This window comes from Schistocerca nitens, chromosome 7 (assembly GCF_023898315.1).
Source record: "Schistocerca nitens isolate TAMUIC-IGC-003100 chromosome 7, iqSchNite1.1, whole genome shotgun sequence".
Taxonomy (NCBI): Eukaryota; Metazoa; Arthropoda; class Insecta; order Orthoptera; family Acrididae; genus Schistocerca; species Schistocerca nitens.
In genome coordinates, this window is record NC_064620.1 from 100,128,600 (window position 1) to 100,153,904 (window position 25,305).

The 25,305-nt window shown below is 43.6% G+C and overlaps 1 protein-coding gene across 1 annotated transcript in view; it reads left to right on the forward strand.

The window, feature by feature from the left end:
• The window catches only part of LOC126195489 (splicing factor, arginine/serine-rich 19), a 410,081-nt gene that overhangs the window by 302,848 nt on the left and 81,928 nt on the right, over window positions 1–25,305 (forward strand). The window lies entirely within an intron of this gene.

Below are 25,305 nucleotides of genomic sequence, written 5' to 3' on the forward strand. Positions count from 1 at the left end.
ATGAAATATTTTGTGTTTCCTCTACGTCTGATGTAAGGCAAGTGACATTCATTTACATGTATAAAAAAAGGTATCTATTGTGGCAGTTAATTGGTACAATGCTAGTAAAACGCCATATTTTAGCCTTCGAAATCAGGTGTTAAGGAATTACGTAGGTTACGTAATTTCCTATTCAGACAACATACAGCATAATGGCCTCGAGTCGTGCAAAGGGGACACTCTCCTGATTGGGCAGAGTGGACAAGTGGCGACTTTGTCCGAACATATACTTTGTAATGTATTTACCTCGTTTCAAGACAACTGAATTAATAGTAAGACAAGAGTGGTTCATAAAATTAATACACTAAGGCATTAGTGTATTAACAGCTTGGTGAGAAAGTGCGTTCTCTTACAACAAGAGTATGTTACGATGTCATCAAATTAGCAAGCTACGCAACAGGCTTTGGATAACGTAAGAAAAGGAAACACCGTTTGCTGCAACAGCTAAACTACTGTGTCTCAAGTAGCACACTTAAAAGCAGAGTTCTTCAAAAAACGAGATGCTGTTGTAGACAAGAAGATTCTTGGGGATTTGTAAGTGTGTATTCGGCCAAGTGCAAAAGGAAGAGCTCCTTTACCATATTTTTGACACGGAACGAAGATATTACGGCATATCAATCACTGATTTATGCCGCTTGGTATTTCAGATTGCTGAGCAGAAAAGTCTACCGCACCCGCTCAAAAAAGTGAAAGAGATGTCAGGCAAGGAATTTGAAGACATAGTTCAGGAAAAGACATCCAAACATAAGCCCTAAAAACAAGAATACACTTCATCTGAGCCTTATTTTTTTGCCTTTTCTCTGTGTCTGGTCACTTTGCCCTATCTACCTACCTACCAAAGAGGCCATTTTGCAGTCTTTCACTTAAACTCACTTTTCCACAACAAAAGGAGTATTGGAATAATAATACAATTGTCCTGTAGTTACAGGAAGTATACAGTTTATACACATATAGTTCACACGCTTATCTATTACGTGGTGTAAGAGAAACAGAAACATTTTCCTCAGGAGCGCTTCTTTATCCAGATTACCTCTAAGCATGATATGTTTTTTACTACTTTTTACGTTTTAATACTTACAATGTATGTTTTGTAAATATAGCTAAGTGATCACTTCAGCCAAAAGGCAATTTTTCTGCTTATTTCTATAGATCTACGAGTGGTTGCTAGCCAACCGAAACCAGTCATCATCAAGTTGTAATTGTCATAAAGACTATAAACTTTTATAAAAAGTAAGTGAACATTTATCGGGCGATCGCATTATATTTCGCAATGGGCCACGAAGCCTTCACCAAATGCAATGATTAGAATCGTACTCCGTCTCCGGTGAAGAACAAAATTTATTACAAGCCTGACCTAGTCCGTTACCTATTGATCGCTACGTAGGAAGGGGAGAAAAAAATCAGCTGCTCGTAAATTTTAGTAACAAATGTCACGCGCTGCCAGTAATTCCGGGCATTTTTAAAACACGGGAGCAATTGTGCGCGGCATTTGCAAGTACAATCACATCGCGTGCGTCAGCTCTGTTAGCCGAAGCAATAGCAACAGCCAAAGCGTGGCACCGTTATGAGATTACCAGACAGACGAAACAAATATCTTATTAAGTTTCTTTCTCCAAGGATACCGCGGCCAATAATACAAGAAACATCAGGCGTCGGTTTATGTGCTGTTATTGAGTTATATGTGACTCTAAGGATAGAAGTAAAATCACGCAGCGAACTTCCAAAGCCATCTTCTTCCAACTGCATCCGCTGTTCTTAACTCACTAAAGATATTATGCCGGAACGTATTGGAGTTCACTGTAGGCCATATCTGTTAAATTTGGAGGTTTCTCTGCAATACAGATCCTCTAGCCTGTGTCACTTTTATTCACGACAACTACTAAACAATGGGGGATATTTATTTCTTCGCCTCTGTGGACATGTGCATGCCTATTCACATTCTTCAGAAGCTTGTTTAAGTAGGGTTTCTTGAGATAATAACTGTGACCTCAAAAATCCTTCTGAATTTGCTACAGCTAAATTGTAACGGTGCAGTTTTCCAACTTACCTTGAGAGATATTTAACTAGTTTAATAACCTGACAGGGTATGACTGCGAGACGATCTGGGACTCGAACCCTATGGCTGCCAGTCGTGGAGAATCCAACACCCAGTGTCGCCTACCGTCGAAAAGGTCCAGTAAACACGAGTTCTAAAACGCTTGCCTAGCTACGAGTAAAAAAGTTGTTTCACAGTAGCGAAAATGAACAAGTGCTCTTCGACACAATGGAAATCATTTAGTCAACCAGTTGCACGTCAAAAGTTAATTCAAACGTTTACCCAGTAAATGTGCCTCCCTGATTTCCATTGTACCCATAATTCTACAGTTTCTTGCTTTGGTTCATACTGCCACCTCTGAAAGTTTATTGGTGGTATTCTGGTTCACCCCGTATACACGTGATTTTTGTATATTTTGCATGCAACTGTATGAATAAAGCGAACCTCCAAAGTCAGCATCTTTGAACTACATTTTCTATTCATATACACTGAAGCGCCAAAGAAAGTGGCATAGGCATGCATGTTCAAATACAGAGATATGGAAAAGGGCAGAATACTGCGGTTGGCAACGCCTATATAAGGCAACAAGTGTCTGGCGCAGTTGTCGGATCGGTTACCGCTGCTACAATGGCAGGTTACTAAAATTTAAGTGACTTTGAACCTGGTGTTACAGTCGGCGCACCTGTCAGAGTCGTACCTAGACGTATCAGGGGTCCCATATCACTCCAACTACACACGCACCACACCATTACAGAACCTCCACCAGCTTGAAAAGTCCCCTGCTGTATCATGGGAATCGGGAAACTCGCAGATTTTTGCCTGTTTTCGATGTAGAGCCTCGCAAGAACATCAGTCCCGGGATTTCCAAAACCGTGTCAATATCTCTAAAGCAGTTCCTCACAGTAGCCTGCACATACAAATTGAAGCGAGCAGGGGACTTCAGTTTACATGTGTAGATTTAGAAGATTTAATAAAATATTTTTTTATAATACAACTTATATTTTATCTTTGCATGAAGAAATATTCGTCTGTCATGCTTTCGACGGATGATGAATGCAACGTATGTTCTAAAGGCAAAAAATAAATATTTTTATGTAATATAATTCGAATTTAACCATTTTCAGATATTTTTGCTTAACAAGTCGTTTCTGAAAGTATTTGTATGGAGTGTAGCCATGTATGGAAGTGAAACGTGGACGATAAATAGTTTAGACAAGAAGAGAATAGAAGCTTTCGAGATGTGGTGCTACAGAAGAATGCTGAAGATTAGATGGGTAGATCACATAACTAATGTGGAGGTATTGAATAGAATTGGATAGAAGAGAAATTTGTGGCAAAACTTGAAGAAGGGATCGGTTGGTAGGGCATGTTCTGAGGCATCAAGGGGTCACCAGTTTAGTACTGGAGGGCAGCGTGGAGGGTAAAAATAGTAGAGGGAGACCAAGAGATGAGTACACTAAACAGATTCAGAAGGATGTAGGTTGCAGTAGGTACTGGGAGATGAAGAAGCTTGCACAGGATAGAGTAGCATGGAGAGCTGCATCAAACCAGTCTCTGGACTGAAGACCACAACAAAAACAACAACTTGTACTGTAAAATCTTGCTTCTTGCCAAATTTCATGATTCTACATGAACGGCGAGTACCCTATATGTTTTGATGAACGAGTTTACGAGTAGCAAAATATGTAACATAAATGGCCGAATCTTTTGACTACATTTACTTAGGTGCTTAAATTTGTCACACCGCCAAGGGACGATGGGCCTTAGCAAGTGACATAAATTTGATTTTGATACACCAAAATGTTCACGAGAAACAGGGGTCTTAACCGATGCACAGACAGGCATACAGACAGAATGAAATTTTCACTCTACAGCGGAGTGTGCGCTGATATGAAACTTCCTGGCAGATTAAAACTGTGTGCCGGACCGAGACTCGAACTCGGGACCTTTGCCTTTCGCGGGCAAGTGCTCTACCAACTGAGCAGGAGAGCTTCTGTAAAGTTTGGAAGGTAGGAGACGAGGTACTGGCAGAAGTAAAGCTGTGAGGAGGGGGCGTGAGTCGTGCTTGGGTAGCTCGGTTGGTAGAGCACTTGCCCGCGAAAGGCAAAGGTCCCGAGTTCGAGTCTCGGTCCGGCTCACAGTTTTAATCTGCCAGGAAGTTTCAGACATACAGACGGATAGACAGACGGATAAAAAAATTACAAAATTATTTTTTCGTGTTATATAATTAGAGAGTAACAATTTTCGGATTTTATTTACTTTTTATTTTTTTTTTTTACCTTTACTGTGAAACCTTTGTTCTTGCCGAATTTCGTTATTCCAGGTCAACGGCAAGTGACCTGTACGTTTTGATGAGCAAGTTGGCGAGTTTCAAAATATGTGACATAAATGGTCGAATCTTTTGACTGAATTGACTTAGAAGCTTAAATGTTTTACACCGTCAACGGACTATAGACTTTCGTATGTGACATAAATTTAAACTTGATATGCCTGTCCGTTCCTGAAAAAGAAGCGTTCTTAACAGTCGGGCAGACAGACAGACAGACAGACAGACAGACGGACGACGTAGCCATCCCACACGGGTTCCGTTTTTACAACTGAATCAGGGAACCCTAAAAATCACCTGTGTTTCGGCGTAGCGGTGCGTCGGAGCGAGTTTGCGACCAGAGAGCTTCTGCGTGCACGTGCGGCTGTCTGGCGGCGGCGTTCTCTTGGCGACAGTCGTGCGGCAGTGTAAACGTGGTCGGACACTCGCTAACGGGACCGCCTGTAGGTATTGTGTTCGGCCGCGGATGAGGAACCGTGACACATGTAATTCTGCCCATTGTTCCGAAGCGGGCCGTCCCGTTAAAGGGCGCCAGCAGCTGCGACCGGCGAGCTGTGTGTTCACCGTGGAGCAACCTGGAGAGACGTGTGCGCTACCAATCTGTGCCGGGCGACAAACAAAACGACGCCCGCGTCCTCCAGTTTAGCACCAGGCCAGCTGCCGAGGTAACGTGGCGTTGCGACAGCATGTTCTCCGGAGTACTGATATGCCACGTTGCAGTACGCCATGAGACAACCGTGCATGCACTTTACGTAGTGATTCCCCAATGCCTTTTATTTGTCTGTTCTTGGATTACGAAGTGACAAACATCAATTGGATGCATGCATGTGCGAAGGAACATTGCATCTCTACATCTACATCTACTTTTATACTCCGCAAGCTACCAAACGGAGTGTGGCGGAGGGCGCTTTACGTGCTACTGTCCCAGTCGCGTATGGTTCGCGGGAAGAACGACTGCTGGAAAGCCTCCGTGCGCGCTCGACTCTCTCTAATTTTACATTCGTGATCTCCTCGGGAGGTATAAGTAGGAGGAAGCAATATATTCGATACCTCATCCAGAAACGCACCGTCTCGAAACCTGGACAGCAAGATACACCGCGATGCAGAGCGCCTCTCTTGCAGAGTCTCCACTTGAGTTCGCTAAACATCTCCGTAACACTATCAAGCTTACCAAATAACGCTGTGACGAAATGCGCCGCTCTTCTTTGGATCTTCTCTATCTCCTCTGTCAACCCTACCTGGTATGGATCCCACACTGATGAGCAATGCTCAAGTATAGGTCGAACGAGTGTTTTGTAAGCCACCTCCTTTGTTGATGTACTAAATTTTCTAAGGACTCTCCCAATGAATCTCAACCTGGCACCCGCCTTACGAACAATTAATTTTATATGATCATTCCACTTCAAATCGTTCCGTACGCATACTCCAAGATATTTTACAGAAGTAACTGCTACCAGTGTTTGTTCCGCTATCATATAATCATACAATAAAGGATCCTTCTTTCTATGTATTCGTAATACATTACATTTGTCTATGTTAAGGGTCAGTTGCCACTCCCTGCACCAAGTGCAGACAGACAGACAATAGGATATATAGAAGAATATTCACATAACCGCTTTCGGCAAATATTTGCCATCCTCAGATGTGCTTAAGCCACAAAAACCTTCGTACAGATAGACAGACGTAGTTAAGCGCTTTGAACGTCATAAAGTCGCTTAATACTTCAATGATTGCACATCACATCGTCACATGATAAAAGACAAATCAGAGCACCATCCCGTGTTGTTATTATAGCGATGTGGAAGAGAGGAGTTAAGAGGGGGAGATAACAGCGGACTCCACACCTGTTTGTTTTCTGTGGTCAACCGACTAAAACGGCTATTAAAAAATCTGAATAACGCAAACTAAAGTTAAAGCAGTTTTAAAAAATTGAAAAGTTTATACAGTAATATGAAAAATTAAAAACATATGCACACGCTAGCGACTGTCATATCTTAAAATCATATAAAATTGTATAAAGTTTGCACGCCGGCATTCACTGAAAAAAGACTTTCTGATGTTCAAAGTGCTTAACAGTATTTGTTTATCTATACGAAGCTTTTTGTGGATTATACACATCTGAAGATAACAGATATTTGCTGAAGCCAGTAATGTGAGTATTCTTTTACCGAAGCGACCATTTACGTAATAAATTATTATTGAAACAGTTGGCATGGAAGGATAATAATTTGCTACCATAGTATTAGTGTAACAAATGATTGTAAATAACCCCAGCTACATTATTTCAATCCCAGTCTCCCTTCTACAATTTCGTCCTTACTCAGCTCGATCAAGCAGTTGGACGCTATGCTTTGATGTCTTAACACACATGCGATCGTGCGATTCTCTTCGATGTTTTCCACGAGGTCCTTTCATCGTAGATTCTGCAGAGAACCCCCACATTTCTTATATCAGTCCACCTAATTTGCAACATTCTTCTACAGTACAACATCTCATACACGTAGATTCCCCGAATTTCCGGTTTTCCTAGAGCCCATGTTCACTACCGCACTATGCTGCACTCCAGACGTACGCGCTCAGCAATTTCTTCCGCAAATTAAGGTCGATGTTTGATATTACTAGATTTCTTTAGTTCAGGAATGCCCTATTTGTCTGTGATGCTCTGCATCCTATGCCTTCATCGCTTTGTCCCTCATGTGTTATTTTGCTTGCAAGGTAGCAGAATTCCTTACTTCACCTACTACTTCGTACGCAGTTTTGATGGTACATTTATCGCTAACATCATATCTGCTACTCCTGATTAGGCTACTTTCATCTTCCTGTTATTTAATTTCAATCCATATTATGTGCTCATTACACTGTTCATTCCATTTAGCAGGTTCCTCAGTTCTTCCTGACTTTCACTCAGGATAATGTCATCAGCAAATCTCATCACTGATATTCCTTTACCTTGAATTTTATTCCCATTCTCGAACCTCTCTTTTGATTATGTAATTACGTTTCCGATGTAATCAGTATGGCGTTCATTATACATCCCTGTCGTATACACACTTCCTAATCCCAGCACTTCATTCTTTGTGTTCCATTCCTATTTTTCCGTCTTTGTTCTTGTACATATTGTATATTAACCGGTTTTCCTGTAGCTTACACCTACTTCCCTGATAATTTCGAACATCTTGCACCAGTTTACAGTAACGAACGCTTTTCGTAGATCGATAGACCGTGTGGACGTGTCTTGATTTTTCTTAAGAGTGCATCCATTGGTAAGCGTAAGGTCAGAACTGCCTCCCTGGTCCCTTTGCCTTTACTAAAGCCAAACTGATCGTCATTGAAAATTTGTGGTAAGGCCTTATGGGACAAAACTGCTGAAGTCATCGGTTCCTAAGCCTACACACTACTTATCTAACTTACACTATTGACAACACATACACACACACCCATGCCCGAGGGAGGACTCGAACCTCCGACGGGGGGAACCGCACGGACCGTGACAAGGCGCCTTAGACTGCGCGGCTACCCTGCAGGGCAGAAACTGATCGTCATCTAACACGTCTGAATATAACAGAGCTACTAACGAGACTGCCTACTGTCAGTCCTCTTCTGGAGTACTGCTGCGCAGTATGGGATCCTTACCAGATGGGATTGACGTATGATGTCGAAAAAGTTCAAAGTAGGACAACTGGTTTTGTATTTTCACGAAATAGGGGAGATAAGCGGGTATGGTACGCGCACTGGGGTGGCAATCATTAAAAGAATGGTGTTTTTCGTTACGATGAGATATTTTCACGAAATTTCTCCTCCGAAATTTTGTTGAGGCATACCTACACAGGGAGAAATTATCATCGTAGTAAAATAAGAGACACCAGAGGTCGCACCGAAAGATGTAAGTGTTCGTTCTTCGCGCTCTCTGTTCGGGAATGGAACGGTACAGAAATAGCCTGAAGGTGGCCCGATGAAGCCTCTACCGAGCACTTAATTGCGAATTGCAGAGTAGTCATGAACATGTAGCAGCCTCTAAGAAGGCAGCGAACACTTCCAAACCCACTGCTCTCGGCATCTGAAGAGTATGATTAGGTCAGTGCCATAAATATTGTACGGAATAACAGAATCGTCAGTTCGGATGTACAGCCGGATATATAAAATTAATTGGCTAGAATCACATCCTGGAATAATGTGTAAATTGTGACCAGGATAGCGGATACATAACGGAGGAACAGCTCAGCTATTTTTATTTTGGTCTGGAATGGACCTCTGCGTAGCTGTGAGACACGGAGGTGGACAGAGTTTTCGGTAGCAGAGGTCAGTGTCTCTGGAGCGAGACGGAGGACGGTCGCGCTGCGTGTCCTCCGCGTTGACCCGTCCTCAGGTTTCGCCTGCCGTTACGGTACCCGGCAGCGCGTTGCTTAACAAACATTTGCGTAGCGGAGTCGTCGGCTGCTGCTGCACAGCTGCTGTGGCCGCAGTTCTGTCGGCACACCGCAGCTTTCCGTCAACTTTGTTCGAAACCCTTCGTCATGGACCATACGAGCGCCTTCTTCTCAGTGATTCGTTCGAGATGAACGAATATAAGGGGTGATTAAAGAGTCAGTATAAATTGAAAACTTAATAAACCACGGAATAATGTAGATAGAGAGGTAAAAATTGACACACATACTTGGAATGACATGGGGTTTTATTAGAAAAAAAAAACAAAGTTCAAAAATGTGCGACAGATCGCGGACTGTAACTGCTACCGTGACGGGTGAGAGGTACGCCGATATGTCACAGAATCGCATCATCCCCAGCCTGGCTGATAAACACCTGCTGGAACCTACGATGTTTATGCAGGATGGCGCTCCACCCCATATTGCTAGGCGCGTGAAAGATCTCTTGCGCTCGTCGTTTGGTGATGATGGTGTGCTCAGCCGCCACTTTCGTCATGCTTGGCCTCCCAGACCCCAGACCTCAGTCCGTGCGATTATTGGCTTTGGGGTTACCTGAAGTCGCAAGTGTATCGTGATCGACCGACATCTCTAGGGATGCTGAAAGACAACATCCGACGCCACTGCCTCACCATAACTCCGGACATGCTTTACAGTGCTGTTCACAACATTATTCCGCGACCACAGCTATTGTTGAGGAATGATGGTGGACATATTGAGCATTTCCTGTAAAGAACATCATCTTTGCTTTGTCTTACTTTGTTATGCTAATTATTGCTATTCTGATCAGATGAAGCGTCATCTGTCGGACATTTTTTGAACTTTTGTATTTTTTTGGAACTAATAAAACCCCATGTCATTCCAAGCATGTGTGTCAATTTTTACCTCTCTATCTACATTATTCCGTGATTTATTCAGTTTTCAAATTTATACTGACTTTTTGGTCACCTGGTACAAGGAGTTCCCCAATTCTTGACGGAGGCGTCTAGCGGTTGTAGAGAGGACTTAGTGTATAAAGTTCTGACAGGGAACCGATGTCCGGAAATGTACCGTTTGGATGTAAAGTCTGAACATTGGATCACTTTCAAAGCCAATGAGATCTGTGCACTCGACAGGAGCTACTCCGCGAGGCGACCTTGCGCTTTGTTGGGCAGAGTGTATCGATGACGAATCTTTACATACGCACGGTCCACAAGCCCTGTTACACGCCTGTGGAGTACTCCAGTCAACCTTCCTACCCGAGGACGTACCAGTCTCTCGACCGTGCGATGTGGCGCAGTGGTTAGCATACTGGACTCGCATTTAGGAGAACGACGTTTCAAACCCCTGTCCGGCCATCCTGATTTAGGTTTTAAGTGATTTCTCTAAATCGTTTCAGGCAAATGCCGGAATGCTTCCTTTGAAGGGACACGGCCGACTTCCTCCTCTAATCCGATCGTACCGATGACGTCGTTGTTTGGTCCATCCCCCAGATTAAGCAACAACCAACCAACCAGTTTCTCGCAGCCGCTGTTGCAGTCTGACAAAAGAGTGCTGGCGGTGGGCAAAATTATGGAAACACCAAAAACACAAAATATTACAATTTTCTGACAAGGTGAAGGAAATCAGTTGGCTTTCAAAAAAACTGCTTCACGACGTCTCTCGGATTGGGGATAAGGGTTCTGTGTGGTTTTCAAGTGAGTCTTATGCCATAGTCCACTGAACTGCAGAACTGTTTGTGACCGTGTTTCCAAGTTACTGCCATGTTAGTGACAATTTGTGAACAGCGACCAAGAGAGCCATGGAAATGGAAACACCTCAGCGCATCACAACGAGACTGCCACGCCAGAAGAACAAAGAGGATCACAGCATTTACGAAAAGACAATGTAACGTCAGTATGACCTTATTGTAAAGTTGTTTTTGTAATGCCATTTAGCCTGAAGATGAGGTATTCCCTCGATAAATGTTGCTAAATAAATAAGTAATACAATAGTTGACAAAGTTTGTGACTGGTAGCGGTAATTTAGAAAGAAACCCTTACATGAATCTTATGAAGTTCTGTCTGCAAAATAGTGGTAAGTTCAAGTAACGATGATGGAGGTGCACAGCGATTACCCACCCTTCTCTCCAAAGTAGACTATAAAGATCTGATGACTGCGGTGGCCAATGGAGATGTGAGACTACTACATACTCTAGCCCACAGATCCAGCCATGTGAACAGGGCCCTGTCATCTTGGAACACGGCATCAACATTGGGGGACGAACTCTCTGTACCATGGGATGGACCTGATCAGCCAAAATGGTCATATAATCCTTCGCAGTAACGCGACATTGCAGTTTAACTATGCGACCCATGGAATACCACCGTATGGCTGCCCAAAGCACCACCGAACCCCCGCCATGTTTTTCCCTTCGAACGTAAACTCGGCCAGATGTTGGGAACAGTATGAAAAAAGACTCATGCAACCAAATAACTTTCTTCCATGGCTCCATGGTCCAGCTTTTTGGCTTCGGCACCAAGTTTCCCTGTTACGGGCATTTGCATCACCAATGCGTGCTTTTGGAATCTCAGCCTGCCTTTGAGCTCCCTTCTCTCTCTCTCTCTCCTTTTTTTGTGCTGACATGGTTCACGAGAGCGACATTCACTTCCGCAGTGACTTTTGCAGCTGCAGTCCTTTTATTTTACGTCACAATGCTCTTCAGTGACCGGTTAACACGATCACTCAACACATACTTTCGTTAGCGTTGTGAACTAGTGGACGTTGTTTTTCCGCTTTTCTGTATGCTGTATGAAGGTTCAAACACTTCGGCTACCTTGGCTACGAACACCAACAATCTGTCCACAATCGAATTCACTTGGCTCCGATATGATGCACTCACAATTACCCAGAATACTGTTTTGGCCACGACTGACACACGCAACATACTGACGACGTTACACACGTGCTGTTGGTGGTCAAATACAACAGCGGAACCTGCAGACTCGGCTAGCATCTGCACCTATGTCCCAGCATGCATTCCTCGCGGTGTCTCCGTATTTCTGTCCAACTCCCGTACGTAATGGACTAAGGCGATTTGAAAACATTATCCCCACATGCTTTGTGCAGCTGTATCATTATGTACCGTACCGTAAAGCGGGAGATTTGATGTGACTCGATCTTGAAACTCATTTTATAGGCGAAGAGACATGAATTTCCTATCAAAACGTTATCTGCTGAGTCCCCTGTACAACGCCTAGAAGCCTGTAATAGGGTTTGTGAAAAAGCCTGTAGAGCTTAATGCCACGTTTGCTTCAGTGTCTTTAGGAACGGAATATTGCCTCTACATCAGAACTGCCAAATGGAGACTCGCACGCGGTTCCTCGTTAATAATGAAGCAAGTAAAAAAGGTTGATAGGCAAGTATTAAACGATCTGTTGACGCCGAGAGCAGTAGAGAGGGGGGCACAAACACAATCTCACATGAATGGGGAAGCAAATTTGTCGGTATCTTTCAGCTTTGGTCTATAACAATCTATGGAATCCATGGGAAACCTAAATTTGGGTGGATGAAGGGCAGCCAGTCTATCTCGTGACAAAGCATCACGCAGAAGATGAAAAAATCACAATTGACCGGCGTTCTGAGACGTCGAATATCTCGCGTTAACATAGTTAAGTTCAGTCATGGACTGTTTTCCTGAGTTGGAATGTACCACCTAGCAGAAGATAAAATTACAGTAGCAAGTACATACCACATTTAAGTGGCGATCGAGAAGTCTCCGTTTCAGAATGTTACTGCAGCGTTTATGCAACCCAGTGCTACTGCTATACGGTTGTGTAAGCACAGTCGTGTAGGTAAGGGGTTAGTGTGTCCTTCGAACGGGAACTTTTTGATCGGCCCTTATAAATGGCGATTCGTCTCACAGTCCACTCGTCAGTGGAATGGGAAGAAACGCTAATATACAGTAAAACAAGAAGTACCCTCTGCCATGGGCTACGTAGTCATTTGCTTAGTGTAAGTGTAAATCTGGATTCCACAGTTAGTGAAGAGTCTCGCAAAATTCGTTCTTTTTGTTCAAGAAAGCACAGTATTACTTAACTGTTTTGGTTGTACTCAATTGAATATGGATTCTGAAGGATTGTAATTGGATATTTTGTTCTGTTATTCGAAGAATCACAATTAAAACACAATCGTTAACACCATATCAACGAAATCTGCATACACCAAACAGCGGTTAACCAGTTGCCGGAGTATTACGCCAGTTTCTCAAATAATGTGTAGAATAGGATGTGGTAAGCTTCCACTACCAATCTGTATTTCAGCTGACATTATCGGCTGCAAATTTAATTAAAGGCAATCAGAAATTATCTAGCTTAGGGGAGGGGAACATATCACGGGAAGATTAAGGTTCAAATAGCTCTGAGCACTATGGGACTTAACATCTGTGGTCATCAGTCCCCTAGAACTTAGAACTACTTAAACCTAACTAACCTAAGGACATCACACACATCCATGCCCTACGCAGGATTCGAACCTGCGACCGTAGCGGTCGCGCGGTTCCAGACTGTAGCGCCTCGAACCGCTCGGCCGGAAGATTAAGTACTGTGACCTTGTGCCTACCCCACAACCCCATATTTCCGTTCGAGTTTCATCGTTATTCATTTTAATTCAGATTGTAGAATGCACGAGGTTTGTATCCTGTAATTCAGACGAACAAAATATGTAAATATAGTCTGATTCCGGATGCACTGATCACTATTGTTACAAAAACATTTTCACTCTGCTTAGGGTCCGCAGCTCGTAGTCTAGTGGCTAGCGTTTCTGCCTCTGGATCACGGGATCCCGGGTTCGATTCTCGGCCGGCTTGGTGACTTGCTCTGCCCGGGAACCGGGTGTTTGTGTAGTCCCCATCATTTCATCATTATCATTCGTGACAGAGGCTCGATTGGATTGAGTTAAAAATTGGACTGCGTAAAAATTGGGACTTTGTACGGGCGCTGATGACCGCGCAGTTGAGCGCCCCACAAACCAAACATCATCACTCTGCTTAACATCGTGGTGGAATATTCGCCATGAAAATCGTGGCAATTTAGATGAAACATCGTAAAGCACAATTACTGTTTCTCATCATTCACACTCTAATGCTAAACCACACGATCCACTTTAAATCTGAGCGCTTCTTCCTTAACAAATCCGTATTACTGTCTTGTCCTCTGTATTGCAGTATTAGTAAATAGTCTCTCTCGTATGAAGTTTCCCTCTTCTACATTAATTTCACGTTTTATTTTAATTAATACTGCAAGTAACGCAGTGTCTCAGAAGTCTGACTACCTCCAGTGGACAACAGCAACCTACTGGCCATCCGAAATCACTCGTACGCTCGAATCCAAATCGAAATTCAAAACAGCAATGCCCAACGCATATCCGTCTGTTAGGAAACTTGGCCCAAGTAGCCACGATACCCTTACAATTTACAAACTAAGAACCCAGTACCTTGTTCTCGACGACGAACGTTCATAGAGACAGAGGTATCATCAGGAGTGCCCCACGGAAGTGTAATAGTACCGCAGGCGGACAGGCTGGGCAGCGGTCTGCGGTTGTCTGCTGCTGTGTACAGAAGGCGTCGTCGTTGAGTGACTGTAGGAGGATACAAGATGTTGTTGTTGTTGTTGTGGTCTTCAGTCCTGAGACTGGTTTGATGCAGCTCTCCATGCTACTCTATCCTGTGCAAGCTGCTTCATCTCCCAGTACCTACTGCAACCTACATCCTTCTGAATCTGCTTAGTGTATGCATCTCTTGGTCTCCCCCTACGATTTTTACCCTCCACGCTGCCCTCCAATACTAAATTGGTGATCCCTTGATGCCTCAGAACATGTCCTACCAACCGATCCCTTCTTCTGGTCAAGTTGTGCCACAAACTCCTCTTCTCCCCAATCCGATTCAGTACCTCCTCATTAGTTATGTGATCTACCCATCTAATCTTCAGCATTCTTCTGTAGCACCACATTTCGAAAGCTTCTATTCTCTTTTTGTCCAAACTATTTATCGTCCATGTTTCACTTCCATACATGGCTACACTCCATACAAATACTTTCAGAAAAGACTTCCTGACACTTAAATCTATACTCGATGTTAACAAATTTCTCTTCTTCAGAAACGCTTTCCTTGCCATTGCCAGTCTACATTTTATATCCTCTCTACTTCGACCATCATCGGTTATTTTGCTCCCCAAATAGCAAAACTCCTTTACTACTTTAAGTGTCTCATTTCCTAATCTAATACCCTCAACATCACCCGACTTACTTCGACTACATTCCATTATCCTCGTTTTGCTTTTGTTGATGTTCATCTTATATCCTCCCTTCAAAACACCATCCATTCCGTTCAACTGCTCTTCCAAGTCCTTTGCTGTCTCTGACAGAATTACAATGTCATCGGCGAACCTCAAAGTTTTTATTTCTTCTCCATGGATTTTAATACCCACTCCGAATTTTTCTTTTGTTTCCTTCACTGCTTGCTCAATATACAGATTGAATAACATCGGGGAGAGGCTACAACCCTGTCTTACTCCTTTCCCAACCACTGCTTCCCTTTCGTGTCCCTCGACTCTTATAACTGCCATCTGGTTTCTGTACAAATTGTAAATAGCCTTTCGCTCCCTGTATTTTACCCCTGCCACCTTAAGAATTTGAAAGAGAGTATTCCAGTCAACATTGTCAAAAGCTTTCTCTAAGTCTACAAATGCTAGAAACGTAGGTTTGCCTTTCCTTAATCTTTCTTCTAAGATAAGTCGTAAGGTCAGTATTGCCTCACGTGTTCCAGTATTTCTACGGAATCCAAACTGATCTTCCCCGAGGTCGGCTTCTACCAGTTTTTCCATTCGTCTGTAAAGAATTCGTGTTAGTATTTTGCAGCTGTGGCTTATTAAACTGATTGTTCGGTAATTCTCACATCTGTCAACACCTGCTTTCTTTGGGATTGGAATTATTATATTCTTCTTGAAGTCTGAGGGTATTTCGCCTGTTTCATACATCTTGCTCACCAGATGGTTGAGTTTTGTCAGGACTGGCTCTCCCAAGGCCGTCAGTAGTCCAATGGAATGTTGTCTACTCCGGGGGCCTTGTTTCGACTCAGGTCTTTCAGTGCTCTGTCAAACTCTTCACGCAGTATAGTATCTCCCATTTGATCTTCATCTACATCCTCTTCCATTTCCATAATATTGTCCTCAAGTACATCGCCCTTGTATAGACCCTCTATATACTCCTTCCACCTTTCTGCTTTCCCTTCTTTGCTTAGAACTGGGTTTCCATCTGAGCTCTTGATGTTCATAGAAGTGGTTCTCTTATCTCCAAAGGTCTCTTGTAGACAAAATTTCTAATTGGTGTGTTGAATGGCAGCTAGCTCTAAATGTAGAAAAATGTAAGCTAACGCAGATGAGCAGGAAAACAAGCCCGTAATGTTAGAATATAATGTTAGCAGTGTGCTGCCTGACATAGCGACGTCATTTAAATATCTTGGTGTAGCGTCGCAAAGCGATGTGAAATGGAGCGAGCATGTAAGAATTGTGCCGGCCGGGGTGGCCGAGCGGTTCTAGGCGCTACAGTCTGGAACCGAGCGACCGCTACGGTCGCTGTTTCGAATCCTGCCTCGGGCATGGGTGTGTGTGATGTCCTTAGGTTAGTTAGGTTTAAGTAGTTCTAAGTTCAAGGGGACTGATGACCTCAGAAGTTAAGTCCCATAGTGCTCAGAGCCATTTGAACCATTTTTTTTTTTTTTTTTGTAAGAATTGTAGTAGCGAAGGTGAACGGCCGACTTCGGTTTATTGGGAGAATTTTAGGAAGATACGGTTCATCTGCAAAGAAGACCGTTCATACACCTCCAGTGCGACACGCTCTTGAGTACTGTTCGAGTGTTTTGGATCGGCACCTGGTCCGATAAAAAGGAAGGCACTGAGGCAGTTCAGAGGCAGACTGCTAGATTTGTTACCAGTAGGTTCGAACAAGACGCAATTATTACAGAGATGCTTCGGGAACTCAGATGGAAATCCCTGCACGGAAGGCGACGTTCTTTTCGAGGAATACTACTGAGCAAATTTAGAGAACCAGCATTTAAAGATAACTGCAGAACGATTCTACTGCCGCCATCGTGCATTTCGAGTTAAAACCACGAAGATGACATAAGAGAAATTAGAGGTCATACGCAGGCATTTAGACTGTCGTTTTTCCATCACTCTGTGCTTGCGAACGGAACAAGGAAGTAAATGACTAGTAGTGGTACAAGGTACTACCCGCCACGCACCGTACGGTGGCTTGCAGAGTATGTATGTACGAGGGCGGTTCAGAAAGTAACCTCCGATTGGTCACAGTGCGGGTTGTGGGGGGAGTAGCGACGCCATCTGTGCGTTCACGCACTCAACAGGTCAGTCGGCATCAAGCCGTGGTCGAGTGAACGTCGTACCTGCGCTAGTTTAGTTTTTGTGGCAGTTTGAAATGTGTGCTGCAATAGAAAACCCCGCCAAATGTGAAGTGCGTGCTGTCATAAGGTTTTTTACAGCCAAAGGATATTCTGCAGCAGCTATTCATCATGAGCTTTGTGCCGTGTACGGACCAAGAGTTATGAGTGAAGGAGTTGTCCGTGAATGGGTACGTTTATTTAAAAGTGGACGAGAAAACGTTCATGATGAAGAGAGGAGTGGTAGACCATCATTGGTGACTGACGAACTCGTTCAGACAGTTGATGCAAAAGTTCGTGAAAATCGACGTTTCTCAATGTCGGAGTTGTCTACTGGTTTTCCACAGATTTCTAAGACTCTCTTGTACGAGATAGTGACAGCAAGATTGGGTTACCGTAAGTTCTGTGCACGATGGGTGCCCAAAATTCTTACCGACCACCACAAAACTCAAAGAATGGCCTCTGCATTAGACTTTCTGTCACGTTATGAGGACGAAGGAGAACCATTGTTAAACAGAATCGTGACCGGTGACGAAACCTGGATTAAGTACGTGAACCCTGAGACAAAAGAATAATCAAAGATGTGGGCACATTCAAATTCGCCTACCAAACCAAGAAAAGCCTCGCAAGATTTTTCTGCCAGAAAACTGATGGCAACGGTGTTTTGGGATGCCAAAGGGGTGTTGTTGGTTGAATTCATGGAACGTGGTACGACCATTAATCAAGACGTGTACTGTGAAACAATAAAAAAGTTACGACGGGCTATACAGAACAAACGCCGTGGTATGCTGACTTCCGGTATCGTTTTTTTGCACGATAACGCCCGTCCTCACTCTGCTCGCAGAACAACGGCCCTTCTCGAGTCCTTCAAGTGGGACGTTATCAACCGTCCACCTTACAGCCCAGACCTGGCGCCAAGTGATTATCACCTCTTCATGCATTTGAAGAAATGGCTCGGGTCACAGCGGTTTGATGACGACGAAGAGCTCAAAGATGCGGTCAGAGGCTGGCTCCAGGCACAAGCGGGTGATTTTTATGCAGAAGGAATTTCAAAGCTTGTGAAGAGATACGATAAGTGCCTCAATCGCTATGGAGACTATGTAGAAAAATAGTGCAAAGATGTAGTTGTAAGATGTATATATTAAAATATTTTTATTTAACTTGGTGTATTTTTTTAAGTCAACCGGAGGTTACTTTCTGAACGGCCCTCGTAGATGTAGGTGAAGCCAACAATAGACTCCGCGCGAATGTTCCTACGTCAGAGCACCCCAAAGAACTCTTAACAGCGTCCGTTCTCTACGTACGTCTGGGCAGCAGCCGCTGCACCGGCGTATGAAACGCATGCACGGCCTCGCAGCCACGCTGCAGCCAGCCTTGGAACACGGAGGCCGTGGCATCGATTCCCGGGCAGGGCGCGACGTGCCGCCGCAATAAGCGGCTGCCGCGCAGCCGGATCTTACAAGAGGAATTACGACAAACTTTGAACTGGTGTTGTGTACATGACCCCATTTGTCTCCCTCACAGGAGTGAGTCAGTTTAGAAGCGAGACCCGCTTCACGAGGGGACAATGATAGCGTGCACTTACTATGAGATAAATCACGTGATAGTATGCCCCCACTACAAGACCCGTCATACGATACGTCGATGAACTCACTTCAAAACACGTTATATGAGCCAACGACGACAATCGTTCGTACACAGATGGTGTTCTGTGTTCTCCTCCTCTTTACACTGCGCGGTCTGCGACGAAACTTTCAGTGGAAAAATTGTCCATACATCTCACACAGCATGTTCTGGAAACTTATCGAAAAGGGAGGAGGAAAAAAGTACCAACAATTTACCGTATGTGAACAACACCTTTGGCAAACGCAAAACATGTAAAAAGTGCGGTCTTCAGGTACAAAAAAAAAGGACGACGTAGTCGTATCAAATATTTTCTGTTCTCATAACTGCACAGTTTCAGCGTATTTAAAAAAACCACCAAAGCCTGCAGTAATGCATATTTATTTCTTATAAGACAGAATATACATCCCAACAACTTTTGGTGTTGCTGTGGTGCCATTCTGTAGCTCTTTCACCGCCAGTTTCTTTTCGGAGTGAAAGTCACTGATCTATGGGTACTGTAGCCGCGCGGGATTAGCCGAGCGGTCTACGGCGCTGCAGTCATGGACTGTGCGGCTGGTCCCGGCGGAGGTTCGAGTCCTCCCTCGGGCATGGGTGTGTGTGTTTGTCAATAGGATAATTTAGGTTAAATAGTGTGTAAGCTTAGGGACTGATGACCTTAGCAGTTAACTCCCGTAAGATTTCACACACATTTGAACATTTTTTATGGGTACTGTAATTAATGTTGTAGACAGAAATGACAGCATGGAAAAATTTTATCCGGCGTTTCGTTTCACAGTGTGGGGAGGGGTGGGACATCAGGGTTATTCATAGCAGCCCTCAGGGTTTCAGAAGACGCCTGTATATACACTACAAAATATACAAAAACAAACGCGCATCGGGGGATGTAGCGTCTCTCCAAGTTAGTAATTTGCATTTCAGGTGATCATTACGGGCACCGTTTATGACACACAAAATGTCAATACGTGCCCGCAGTTATTCGTTGACACACAAGAGCAGCCGGCTTTGCAAATCTCTTCCTTGAGTTGCCTGTCTGCAGGTGCGAAGGAATTCGATTCCACAACACGGAACAGAAGGGTTACGATGAAACCTGAAGAAAACACAACCTATAGGTGCAAGCTATAATTATAAGAATTCTACAAACTATTAGCAGGCTTCACTCTACCAGTGGGACGTTGATACAAGGCAATAACGTGTTGCAAATTCGCACTGGTTCTCTAAGAAACTGGGGTGACGCACACACACACACACACACACACACGTCCAGGTGATAGTGAAAGGGTTAAAGATCAGTTGCAAAACACAAAAAACTGGGAACATTTACCTTTATACAACTTTCCTCTACACGTTTCTGGGGTGCATTACTTTAAAGTAACCAAACGTAGACGATTTTTGGACACGGTCCTTCTAGGAAATTGTGGCATTCTCTGTGGTCAGAGTCCGCTTTCCTGAGTCGTATTTACATTATAGACTTTTTCTATGTCGGTCGGTGTGGCCGAGCGGTTCTAGGCGCTACAGTCTGGAACCGCGCGACCGCTACGGTCGCGGGTTCGAATCCTGCCTCGGGCATGGATGTGTGTGATGTCCTTAGGTTAGTTAGGTTTAAGTAGTTCTAAGTTCTAGGGGACTGATGACCTCAGAAGTTAAGTCCCATAGTGCTCAGAGCCATTTGAACCATTTTGAACCTTTTCTATAAACTAAGATAAACAAACATTGTGTACACAATATGTCTTTTTAATATTGAGATATATCCTTCTGATAACTGCGGTATAATCATCCAAAACACATAATGGGAAGTACAGTAAAGTGGTTACAACTATTCATGTATTTCCAGCGATGTTCACAACAGTTAAGCCTTAGGTAAAATGTTCGCAGTTAACGTAGATGAATTATGTGCACCAAACAGAAAAAAGAATTCAAGGAAAGATTTCAGTTTCTTGTGTAAAATCCGGGAATTACATATTTAACCAAGATCCAGTTTACAATCCAAAACACATTAAATTCAAAGAAAAATAAATAGCGCCATTAATTTCAAGATTTTTATACTACTTTCAATGAACTGTAGCTACATTTATACTGTCACACTACTCGCTATCGGGCATTACATTTATATCTTCCTTTTTTTCATTTCATTTTTAGAATCATATCGCTCTCTGGCAAGAAAAACGACACAAGTCGAGAAACGGTATCTTTAGTTTATGTCACGGAAAAGTACTTGTGAAGTGTCCCATAGTGCACCAAAAATGTAACGGAATTTACCGCCAACGATACTTACGTGAAGTTTAAAGGAAGGTTACACTATTTCCGTAGTAGTTTTATAGAATTAATTATTGAAGTTGAGTTTTCTCAAGTATTCCATTTTTTAGTTTTGTCACTGTTGTTGCCGGGATGCGTTATGTGGGGCACGTATTATTGTTTAGCAGTTAAGTTCTTTTCGTATGCTGGGAAAGCAGCTTGCGCCCCTAAAAATCATTCTTTCTAAATCTGATCACCACAATGAACTATTGTATATGTTATAGCGTACGGTCTGGAAGAACGGCGAGTTTCTTTTGTAAGGTCCAAACAAGATGCCATGGATAGAATTTCTATTTGGTGCTACGAATGGCAGCTTGCTGTAAATGTGGAAAAATGTAAGCCAATGAAGATGAGCAGGAAAAACAATCATGTATTGTCAGAAAACAGTATTAATCGTGTGGTGCTTGACACGGTGACGTCTGTTAATTATCTAGGCGTAACGTTACAAATCGCCACGAAATGGAATGTGCACGTGAGGTCGGTTGTAGAGAAAGTGAATGGTTGAGAATTTTAGGAAAATGTAAGTCATCTGTAAAGGAGACCTCATACAGAACACTTGTGGGACCCACTCTTGAGTATTGCTCGAGTGTTTGGGATACCCATTAGATAGACTTAAAGGAAGACATCGAAGCAATTCAGAGGCGAGCGGCTAGGTTTGTTACCAATATTAAGCTAATATTGCAGAGATACTTTGTGAACTGAAATGGGAATCCTTACAAGGAAGATGATGTCCTTTTCGCGAAACGCTGTAGAGAAAATTTAGAGAACGATTCTACTGCCACCAACGTAAATTTTTCGCAAAGCAATTGCAGAGATTGGACGCGAGAGAGCATTGATTGAAATCAATGAGGAAAGTTGAAAATTTGTGCCGGGTTGGGATTCGAACCGGAGGTTTATAGACAATTGTTTTTCAGTAGCTCCATTTGCAGTATGGCCGCCTCCACCATGCTTGTGGAGAATGTGTGGACATGTAGATGTAGCAGATGGCATGTTCTGTACGCTGAAGTATTTCTGTGACGCTATAAAATTTCATCTGTCCGGTACATGGCTGTATTTCTTTACTATAACGAAACACTTGCTGTAGAATAACAGCTGTGAACTATTCTGCACTTAGTTGATTTTTGTTTGTTTGTTTGAAGTAATATTCTTGTCACAGGAGAGCTTTGCAAAGAACGTCCCGACCATCGTTTCCTGTAATTTCTGCTCACTTGATTGTGACAGGTGCTTAATCTTCGGGAATGACGGGGAGTAATTGCGAGAAATTTATCGTCCTCTCATATCCGTAAATCTATTACTCATCGGTAGTTACAACTTCAAGTACATAGCCTAATGTACAATTACCGAAGCCATTTATGTGGCACTATTCGGAGCAAAAGATTTTCTACGCTTTCTTCGCCTGGTTAACCACGAAGAAGCCTATCGACAGGAAAGATAATTTCCCAGTACTGGTGAGAGGAGCGTCAGTTTGGTGGCACGTTGCCTGTGACAGACGACTGCACTGTTTCGTCTGCAGGGGCAGCGTTTTCTGCAGTCTGCACCCTCTGTCCCATTGTTTTTCTCTTCATCTTTGCAACTAATTCCAAGCGATTCCAGTGGTCGTGTGAATCGTAATTTTCGTAAATAATCATAATCGACGTAATAGATCATAATGGTAAGTTCATGTTTCGAGGCTCCTTTTGAGCTCAACAATATGGAAACAGGTATTGTTACTCATATACTGTTATCAGACAATCAATTCAGCTGTTTTATTGGTGGTATTTAATTGACAATGATAGATTTTTAAACTATAATGTTTCATCATCAGGCCTGACTGCGCCAGTGCAATTGTTGTTGACATTTGTTGTTGTTTATATTAGTTGTTGGCTTCAAAAATGGTTTAAATGGCTCTGAGCGCTATGGGACTTAACTTCTGAAGTCATCAGTCCCCTAGAACTTAGAACTTCTTAAACCTAACTAACCTAAGGACATCACACACATCCATGCCCGAGGCAGGATTCGAACCTGCGACCGTAGCGGTCGCGTGGTTCCAGACTGTAGTGCCTAGAACCGCTCGGCCACTCTGGCCGGCATGTTGTTGGAAAAAAACAGCCGACAACTAATGTATATAAACAAATTTCATATAAACGTGAACAGCCGTCCCAAGATGAACCTGTCGGCGCGAGACAGATAACGTCGCTATTTGTTTAAATAAACAGCGTTATTAACAGCGGCTGGTTGGTGTTTTTATTGTTTGCAAACTTCTTATTGGCTCCTACAACCGGTCAGTCTTTTGGTGTGGCACTTGGAAAGTCCTTAATAATGCATTTATTTACACACAAAGGAATTGCAGAGATTGGCTGCTAGCGAGCATTGATTGAAATCAATGAGGTAAGTTGAAAATTTGTGCCGGGATGGGATTCGAACCCAGGTTGCTGCTTGCTAGGCTCATATATCCTGCTTACTGGGCTCATACAACCTACTAAGAAGGAGACATGGATTCGAATAATATATATATTATATATAATTATATGGCCAACTGCCTTGCCGTAGTGGTAACACCGGTTCCCGTCAGATCACCGAAGTTAAGCGCTGCCGGGTTGGGCTAGCACTTCGATGGGTGACCATCCGTTCTGCCTAGCGCTGCTGGCAAGTGGGGTGCACTCAGCCCTTGTGAGGCAAACTGAGGAGCTACTTGATTGAGAAGTAGCGGCACCGGTCTCGGAAACTGACATATGGCCGGGAGAGCGATGTGCTGACCTCATGCCCCTCCATATCCGCATCCAGTGACGCCTGTGGGCTGAGGATGACACGGCGGCCAGTCAGTACCTTTGGGCCTTCATGGCCTGTGAAGGAGAAGTTTATATATAATTATATATATTTTATAATATATATAATGTATACCGAGCGAGGTGGCGCAGTGGTTCGACACTGGACTCGCATTCGGGAGGACGACGGTTCAATCCCGCGTCCGGCCATCCTGATTTAGGTTTTCCGTGATTTCCCTAAATCACTCCAGGCAAATGCCGGGATGGTTCCTCTGAAAGGGCACGGCCGACTTCCTTCCCCGTCCTTTCCTAATCCTATGAGACCGATGACCACGCTGTCTGGTCTCCTTCCCCAAACCAACCAACCAACCAACCAACCTATATAATGTATATATATTTTATATATTACAAGTATTTATTTTGTTGTTCTAAGCAGCATATTATTTTGATATCGTCTTACTTTTTTGGACATAAATCAATTATGTACAAACAGAAATACATTGTTTTTAATTCTCCTGTCAGATTTGGCACTTTGAACGATTTCCATTTCCATTCTTCATATAGGACTGTCTGACACTGGTAACCCTCGTGCCTCTAACAGACTGGGGGCCCGTTTTCCTGGCCATACAAACTCATCGTCAGTTCGCTCCTCACAAAGAGTGTTAAATGATTGACCTAATTAGTCTTTCCTTTTTACAGCAATGCGGAGTAACATAATTCCCCCACCCCCACCGCTCCGCCCCTCTATCTGATGTAACATCTAAAGCATGTGCGTGCTTGTTGGTTAGTTGATTCGGGAGAGAGGACAAAACAGTGATTTCATCGGTCCTATTGGATTAGGGAAGGATGGGGAAGGAAGTCGGCCGTGCCATTTAAAGGAACCATCCCGGCATTTTCATTTAGGGAAATCACGGAAAACTTTAATCAGGATGGCCGGACGGGGGTCTGAACCGTCGTCCTCCCGAATGCGAGTCCAGTGTGCTAACCACAGTGCCACCTCGCTCGGTGACGTACATGTGTGTGAGTGAGAATCTCTCTACACCTCACTGTGTGATCGGGAACAGGAGGAGGGGACTGCAAAAGTGCTACATGCGGTATGCTGCAGGAGTTCAAATGGCTCTGAGCACTATGGGACTTAACTTCTGAGGTCATCAGTCCCCTAGAACTTAGAACTACTTAAACCTAAGGACATTACACACATCCATGCCCGAGGCAGGATTCGAACCTGCGACCGTAGCGGTCGCGCGGTTCCAGACTGTAGCGCATAGAACCGCTCGGCCACACCGGCCGGCCGCTGCAGGAATGTGTTATTGCATCTGCAGTGTGCGGCCGAGCATTATCATCAAGATGGACAATGCCAAATGACAGAATTACTCTTCGCTTCTTCTGAATTGCCTTTCACAGACGATTTC